The sequence below is a fragment of the Lolium rigidum genome, chromosome 7 (assembly GCF_022539505.1).
Source record: "Lolium rigidum isolate FL_2022 chromosome 7, APGP_CSIRO_Lrig_0.1, whole genome shotgun sequence".
Lineage (NCBI taxonomy): Eukaryota > Viridiplantae > Streptophyta > Magnoliopsida > Poales > Poaceae > Lolium > Lolium rigidum.
The window spans coordinates 293,194,793-293,202,740 of NC_061514.1; the positions used below are offsets into that span (position 1 = coordinate 293,194,793).

General features: G+C 37.4%; 1 long non-coding RNA gene across 1 annotated transcript; it reads right to left on the minus strand.

The window, feature by feature from the left end:
* Positions 1-2,489: 2,489 nt before the first annotated feature.
* Positions 2,490-3,457, minus strand: LOC124669999. Its single transcript, XR_006992365.1, has 3 exons — positions 3,336-3,457; positions 2,729-2,781; positions 2,490-2,609 (listed from the first exon to the last, which is right to left on the minus strand). It is a non-coding gene; the product is annotated as an uncharacterized LOC124669999 (long non-coding RNA).
* Between the last annotated feature and the right edge of the window lie 4,491 nt (positions 3,458-7,948).

The following is a 7,948-nucleotide window of genomic DNA, read 5'->3' on the forward strand; positions in this document are numbered from 1 at the left end:
AGCAACAAAATTGATAGGTTCTCACTCTAATTATCTTTGGATACTTTTGTGTTCAAAAGGGATCCTTAGGCACCAACCTACCCAAATGCTTCTAGCTAGCAAGTTCAATATCCCTGTACCCACAAGGTAAAACACATTTAGAACTTCATCGAAAATGCTAGGTGAGCAATTTGGTGGTGCCAAAATAACATTGATAGGAAAATGATTCGGGAAGAAAAACCCACATAAATGCACGGCAAGGAAGGAGGCCTTTACAACACCTGCTCCTCGTCGCCATTGATATCCAGGGCGTAGCCACCTAGGTGCCATACTCCATGCCAACAGATCAAAGTCACGGATGTTGCCACCTCTGCCAGGAAAAAAACTTGATTGCGTCATATATCTTTTGGAGGACAAAATAAGCCCAAAGGTTGATTCCATCACTAAAATAAAAGTGAGATGAGAAAAATAAACTCTTATAGCTTTCTTATTTTAGCATTTCCATAAACCAAATGCAAAAGCTAGATTACACAGAATAACCATCATAAATGCAAATCACCCAATTTCACCTAGCATGAGCATGGTTAACTGATTGAAAGTGACATAAATCTCATGTTACAGTGAACGGACTCAAAACCTTCTAATTGCAACAAACAAAAACACAAAACCTCAATCTAGAAAGTGGTAGTCCAGCCACATCAGATTCCTTTTGACTACCAAATTGTCTCAAATAACCATGGCGCTCTTTTTATATAACATGCAACCTCAAATTTATATCAGGCGAGGGTAAAAGATGCTACATTTGAACACAACAAATCATCGTTCTGGAACTAAGTCCGTACTAAACAAAAGTCATGATATCAAGTAATTTACCTTTTCTTCTTTTTGCAGAAAGGACAAAAGCTTATCACTCATCACTCGGTAGTAATTCAGATATCCAGCAAGACCATCAGAAAAGCTCCATCAAGGCAACCGCTGAACAGAGCCACATACTCCAATTTTAGTATACGTACAAGTGGATAGTAAGCAAGCATATTATTTAGACCCTTATTCTGATCTCCTCAAACCATTGGAATGCAAGTGATTGGTATGATATAACACTATCCCCAAAAATGGTTGACTGACCATAGTTTAATAAGATACTAATACACCATTAGTTTCAATCACAATGTCTGATTCTGAGTTTCATGAAACACCAACCTACATCCTATAACATGTAGGACAAAGTATAAACAACATGTCTGTGAATTCCCGAAAAACCAACCACAACTGTATTCAGAGGATCCATATTTCCTGATATGGACCAACATTTAAGGAGGTAAAAAATGTACACTAAATTTAGGAAAGAATAACACCCCAAGAAATAAAATTTAAACCTCTTTAAGTGCTTCACGGTATATAATTATGTAGAGCGGAATGGCGAAGAGAGATATTAGATATCACCAACAACGGCTGGACACAACTAAATAGAGTTATTTGGTGGAGATGCATAGAACAAAATACCAATGGAATACACGTCAGGATGGCTTGTTGAGATATTCCCACCTCATTTTCACTTAAGCGCACAACATTTGAAGAAGTTGGAGAAGGTGACCAGCCTGTAGTGCAAATTGAGATCCTGTCATCACTTGTTGCTTGTTTAGGGACTTTTGCTTCAATCCATACCTTGCTTGTACACGCTGTAATAGTCAAAAGGGGAATAATAAAGTATGATTTAAACAACAAGCAATGAATCATCACTATGTATACTCAGTATTCCGACGGAACAAAGATCTAAAAACCATATTGAATCTCTAATCAAGAAATGTTTCTCAACAATATTACCAGTGCATAGTGCTAGGCCGACTATTCAAGCTCGCCGTCGAGCTGGGGATCCTGGAATAGCTGCACCCTTTCACTGATAAATTCATGTCAGCAAGAGAAAAATATAGAAAAAATTTGTTAAAAGAAATAGAGAAGTGCGAAAGAAAAAAAAAGAAACTCGGATAACTACTTGATATATTACAGCACCTCCCGCACACAGTAAACGAATAACAGCAAGAGCAAAACACGACTACAATCTGCAAAACAAAGGCAAGGCAAACTGAAGCCATCACAAGTAGGAGCAAAAATAGTACGCAACACCAAAGGACCTCTTTTTCTGAATAAGAAAACTTCATTGGATGGGCTAGGACGTATTCAGTTATGCATACCAGACAACTCTTATCGATTCTTACCCAATAAATCGCAGATAGAAATCAAATCTCGACAAAAGTATACTAAGATGTTGCGGGATAATTAGAGTTTCCTTGTAGCATAAATTTTCCTTTGTATATATATATTGTAAGGTAGACATCTTATCCGAGTTTTCAAATCAGTCCTAACAAATAGAAGGTTTAGATCTTTTTCTTCTTAGATGAGCGATGGAATTGTACATGAGTAGCTACTTAATATTGGAAAAATGCAAACAGTGCAAATTTTAGGCAAGTTCTATATATAATTCTTCATGGACAAAACAACTACAAAATCCAGTCTTAAGAAACAATATATACCTATCGCTCAAGAATTTCATTTTATTGTAGGAACCGTTTTCCTTAGAAGACTGCAACTATCTAGCATCTGATTCAAGCAACCCTTCCACCATCAACTTTCTGAGCCTGTCATCAAGAAGGAAAACAGGTTGTAACTCAGTTTAGATACAAAATATTTATATTGCACGGTGAACTTAGTAATCTGTAGATAGAAATAAGATTGTTTAAAAAATTAACACCTCTCCTGTGGGCACATCATTAATCATGTGGAAGCATACGTATGTAATTGATTCTGAAGCAGTTCAGCAGTTGATTCTGAAGCAATTCAGCAGCAACCTGTGCATAACAAAAAGAGCACCAAATTAAACAAGAAAAAGTGGGCATTCCCAAGAGAATGAAGAGAAGTGGATAAAAATGCATGCAACTGTTTACATAAAATCGCCAACCAACTACAACAGAAACACCTTCATGCTATAAATAAAACTTCAAAGATGCAGAAAAGCACACAGATAACTGAGCCAATACGCATCATAACATATCTGAGCTCAAGATTGCAAGTTATAAACTTGTTTTCATCTCTGCAGCTAAACCATTGAACCAAACCGAGTGAATGACCACTCGAAACGATCGCAGGAACGAGATCTAAAAATCACTCCAAACAAGTTTCCTCCAATTCGGTCATCTGGGTAGTCGAAAATGACGATCTATGAACATGTATATCCAGAAACGGGAATATAGAAACATGATTCCTCTAATTTCTACTTGATCTTGCTAATCCCCTGCCATAAGCACCTAGGGACCACTATTTACAAAACCTAGGAGGATAATGGGGATAGGAAAACTCACCCTTGGAGCTGGATCAAGAGGAATCGGACAGGGAAGGTGTTGATATTCTATCCTTCATTCTTCCTTCTCCTCCTCTTGCTCCTCTTCTTGCCAAGATGCAGCAGCTCCTCCCAACGCAGCACGACGCATGGCGGCGGCTGCGCTGCTCCCGCCGGCCACCACCTACTCGTCCGGCAACGCGATGCGCGCAGGGCTGCACTTCTCCCGCCGGCCATCCCCTGCTGCTCTCTTTGTGTGGCACAAGAATGTCCAGAGAAGGTGGGAGGAGGAGAGAGGTTGGAGGACGAGGTGGAGATGGAGGGGATTGGAGGAGGAGTGAACCAAGGGGATTGGGGAGGAGCCAACGCGGGCGCAGCGATTAGCCTCTGGCGGCTAGGGTTTTCACCTGTGGCTGCTCCTTTTATACCACGCAGTCAAAGCAATTGGATGGACGAGATCCACTGTGTGAGAGCTATTGGCAAGATCCGATGGTCCAGAAGTGCTAATCGTTGTGAGACCCCCTATGAGGGGCATCAATTATACCTTTAGACTACCTTCATACAAAAAATTTACACAATTCTTTAATTAAAATAACAAATTCATTTGGGTCCAGTTCTAAAATATATCAAACATCCATCAAAATATTAGCTAGTGTAGCAACTTCGTCAAAATGCTCTTTCTCTCAAAAAAAAATTTTAAAAAAGAAAATAAGAGGCAAATGCAAATAGTGGTAGAAATCTATCAAAACAGAACAGCAGGTAAAGATCGATTTTTTCGAAAAACCTCTGTTAGCTCAGATCGAAAAGTGCAAAACTAATAAAAGTTAGATAATAACCCAGAGCATATTCTCAAAAATTGGCTGCTTAAAATTACGTACTGGCTGGGAGTACGAATGTTTACTGTAACAACACAGAATCTATTTTTGGACAACAACTTTTCCAAATCTTACTTTCTTCCTATTAGAGGCTACTCTTGGCATAAAAACGAAATAAAAATGATAAGAAGAGATTGTTACAGAGGCAACAACTTCCAAGAATCAACAACAGAAAAATTACAGAAAATAAACATGGATTGCCTCCTATAAATGATTTTCTTTAACGCATTTCGGCTAGGCCCAGAAAGTGTTTGCATCAAGTATTATCAAAATAAGAAGCATAAACATCATAACTTGTCATAACAATAGAATCAAAAGGTGACTTCTTTATTTTTCTAGGGAAGTGTTCCATACCTTTGTTGAGTGGAAATTGATATCTAATAATTCCATCTCTCATATCAATAATAGCACAAACAGTTCTAAGAAAAAACTTTCCAAAACAATAGGACAAGAAGTATTGCATTCAACATCCAAGACAACAAAATCAACGGGGACGAAGTTATTATTAACCATAATAAGAACATTATTAACTCTCCCCAAAGGTTTCTTTTTAGCAATATCAGTATGATGACCATCCAAATAACATTGTTCCAACGGTGGTAAGTCAAGCATATCATAGATTTTTCTAGGCATAACATAAATATTTGCACCAAGATCACATAAAGCATTGCAATCAAAATCATCTACTCTCATCTTAATGATGGGCTCCCAATCATCTACTAACTTTCTAGGAATAGAAACTTCATGTTTTAACTTTTCTACTCTAATTTGCATGAGAGCATTTGTAATATGCTTCGTAAAAGCCATATTTATAGCACTAGCATTAGGATTTCTAGCAAGCTTTTGTAAAAACTTTATTATTTCAGAGATATTGCAATCATCAAAATGAAAGTCATTATCATCAAAGGTAAAAGGACTATTGTTTTCCATATTATGAAAAGTTTCAGCACTCTTATCGGGAACAGTTTCAGCGGTTCTAGGTAATTTTGTAGAAGGAGTTTGAAATTTTCCTACGCCAATTATTTTACCATTAATAGTAGGAGGCTTGCTAGCATTAAAGTTTCAGTATTACTAGTGGTAGTAATGGTGCAAACTTTAGTCAAGCTATTATTTCTAGCAATTTCATCCTCTCTTTCCCACCTAGCATGCAATTCCGCCAACATCCTAACATTTTCATTAATTCTAACTTGAATGGCCTTTAAAGTTTTGCTTTCTTTAACATCAGGGGGCATATCTTTTAATTTAAGAAATTGAACATCATGAGAAAGGCTATCAACTTTAGAAGCAAGAACATCAATTTAGTCAAACTTTTACTCAACAGATTTATTGAAAGTAGTTTGTTTACTAATAAATCCTTAAGCATGACTTCAAGATCAGAGGGTGCACTTCTATTGTTGCTATAAGAATTACCGTAAGAGTTGCCATAAGCATTACCATTATTAGAAGGATGTGTCCTATAATTGTTGCTACCAAAATTATTCCTATAAGCATTATTGTTGAAATTATTATTTTTAATGAAGTTCACATCAACATGCTCTTCTTGAGCAACCAAAGAAGCTAAAGGAGGAGGTATCAATCTTATCACTTAAGGAGGAGGTTTCTTCAACAGAATTTACCTTCTTACTTTGTGGAGCCCTCTCGGTGTGCCATTCGGAATAATCCATCATCATATCATCAAAAAGCTTTGCTGCAGCCCCCAAAGTAATGGACATAAAGGTACCTCCAGCAACTGAATCAAGAAGATTTCTTGAAGAAAAATTCGACCATGCTTAAAAAGTTTGGATGATCATCCAAGTAGTTAGTCCATGAGTGGGGCAATTCTTTACCAAAGATTTTATTCACTCTCATGCTTGAGCAACATGTTTATTATCAAATTGTCTAAATTTTATTATGTCACTACGCAAGGATATAATCTTAGGAGGAGGATAATATTTTCCAATAAAAGAATATTTGTATTTAAACCAAGAATTAATACTATTTTTCTAGGAAAAGACAACAACCAATCTTTAGCTCTTCCTCTCAAAGAGAAAGGAAACAATTTCAGTTTTATAATGTCACCATCTACATCCTTATATTTTGCATGTCACAAATTTCAACAAAATTATTAAGGTGAGCAGCAACATCATCAGTACTAACACCAAAAAATTACTATTTTGTAACAAGATTTAGCAGGGCAGGTTTAATTTCATAGAAAGCTGCTTCAGTAGCATGTGGAGCAATAGGTGTGCATATAAAATCATTGTTATTTGTACTAGTAAAGTCACACAACTTGGAGTTTTCAGAAGTACTCATTTTAGCAAGATAAAAATAGAACAACAGAAATAAAAGGTAAAGTAGCAACTAATATTTTTGTGTTTTTGATATGAAGAAGCAAACAAGATAAAATAAAGTAAACTAAGCAAAACAATAACAAAATAAAGAGGCAAACAGAGCTTGGCTCTTGTGGTTAGGTCCCTTGTGGTGGAACCAGCCCACCCAGGTTCAAGTCCTAGACTTGGCATGGGTGTTTGCATTTACCTGGATTTATTCCAGAATTTAACCGGTGTTATGCTTTCAGTGGTAGGTGACGTGCCTGTCAACAGCGAGGCGCCAGTGGTTACTTCGTCAACCTCAAGATATGTCGAATCAGTTCCTCGGAGGTGCTCATATGGGTATGGTGTGCGTGCGTTCATAGGGGTGTTTGTACGTGCGTTTTTGTGAGCGACTGCGTTGTATTGTGTTCTAAAAAAATAAAATAAAGAGATTGGAGATGAGAGACTCCACTTGCAGAAATCCTCTTCTCCCTGGTAAAGGCGCCAGAAAAAATCCTTGATGATGCTCAATACAAGCAGTTGGAAAACCCCAAGAGGAAGGTATGATGAACACAACAGTAAGTTTTACCTTAGTAAGAAACCAAAAAATCCTTGATGATGCTCAATACAAGCAGTTGGAAAACCCCAAGAGGAAGGTATGATGAACACAACAGTAAGTTTTACCTTAGTAAGAAACCAAGGTTTAATTGACCAGTAGGAGAAAAACGTGACTTCTGAAGGTGTTGTTGGCTGACTATTGACAGCGCGCACTACCGGCGTCAGCAACAACGTGGAACATGCACACAACACAATTGCAATACTTTGCCCCAACTTACAGTGGGGTTGTCAGTCTCACTGGTTTTGCTGAATCAAAGAGTTAACCGTGTGGTGTGGAAAGAGATGTTTGCAGTGAATGAAAAGAGAATAGTGCTTGCAGTAAGTAAACATAACAGGATGATTGTACCAATGTAAAAGAATGTACCGGGGTCCACAGTTCACTAGTGGTGTCTCTCCATAAAGATAAATATAATGTTGGGTGAACAAATTACAGCTGGGTAATCGATAGAATAATGATCATCCATGACAAGATGACTACTATGAGATTCGTTTGGACATTACAACATAATATATAGAACGTAATTTAAGTGCGTCTATGACTAATAGTACACCTTCCGGTTAGCATCCGCACCCCTTTCAGTATTAAGTTGCAAGCAACAGATAATCCCATTAAGTATGTGTGTAAAGTAAAGAATAGAATTACCCTTGGATAAAACATTGTTGTTTTCTCCCTAGTAGCAATAACACATCTACAATCTTAGAAGTTATTGTCACTCTTCCAGAAAACAAGAGGCATGAACCCACTATCAAGCATAAATACTCCCTCTTGGAGTCACAAGCATCTAGTTGGCCAAAGCATCTACTAGCAACGGAGAGCATGCAAGATCACAAATAACATATGACATGAATAT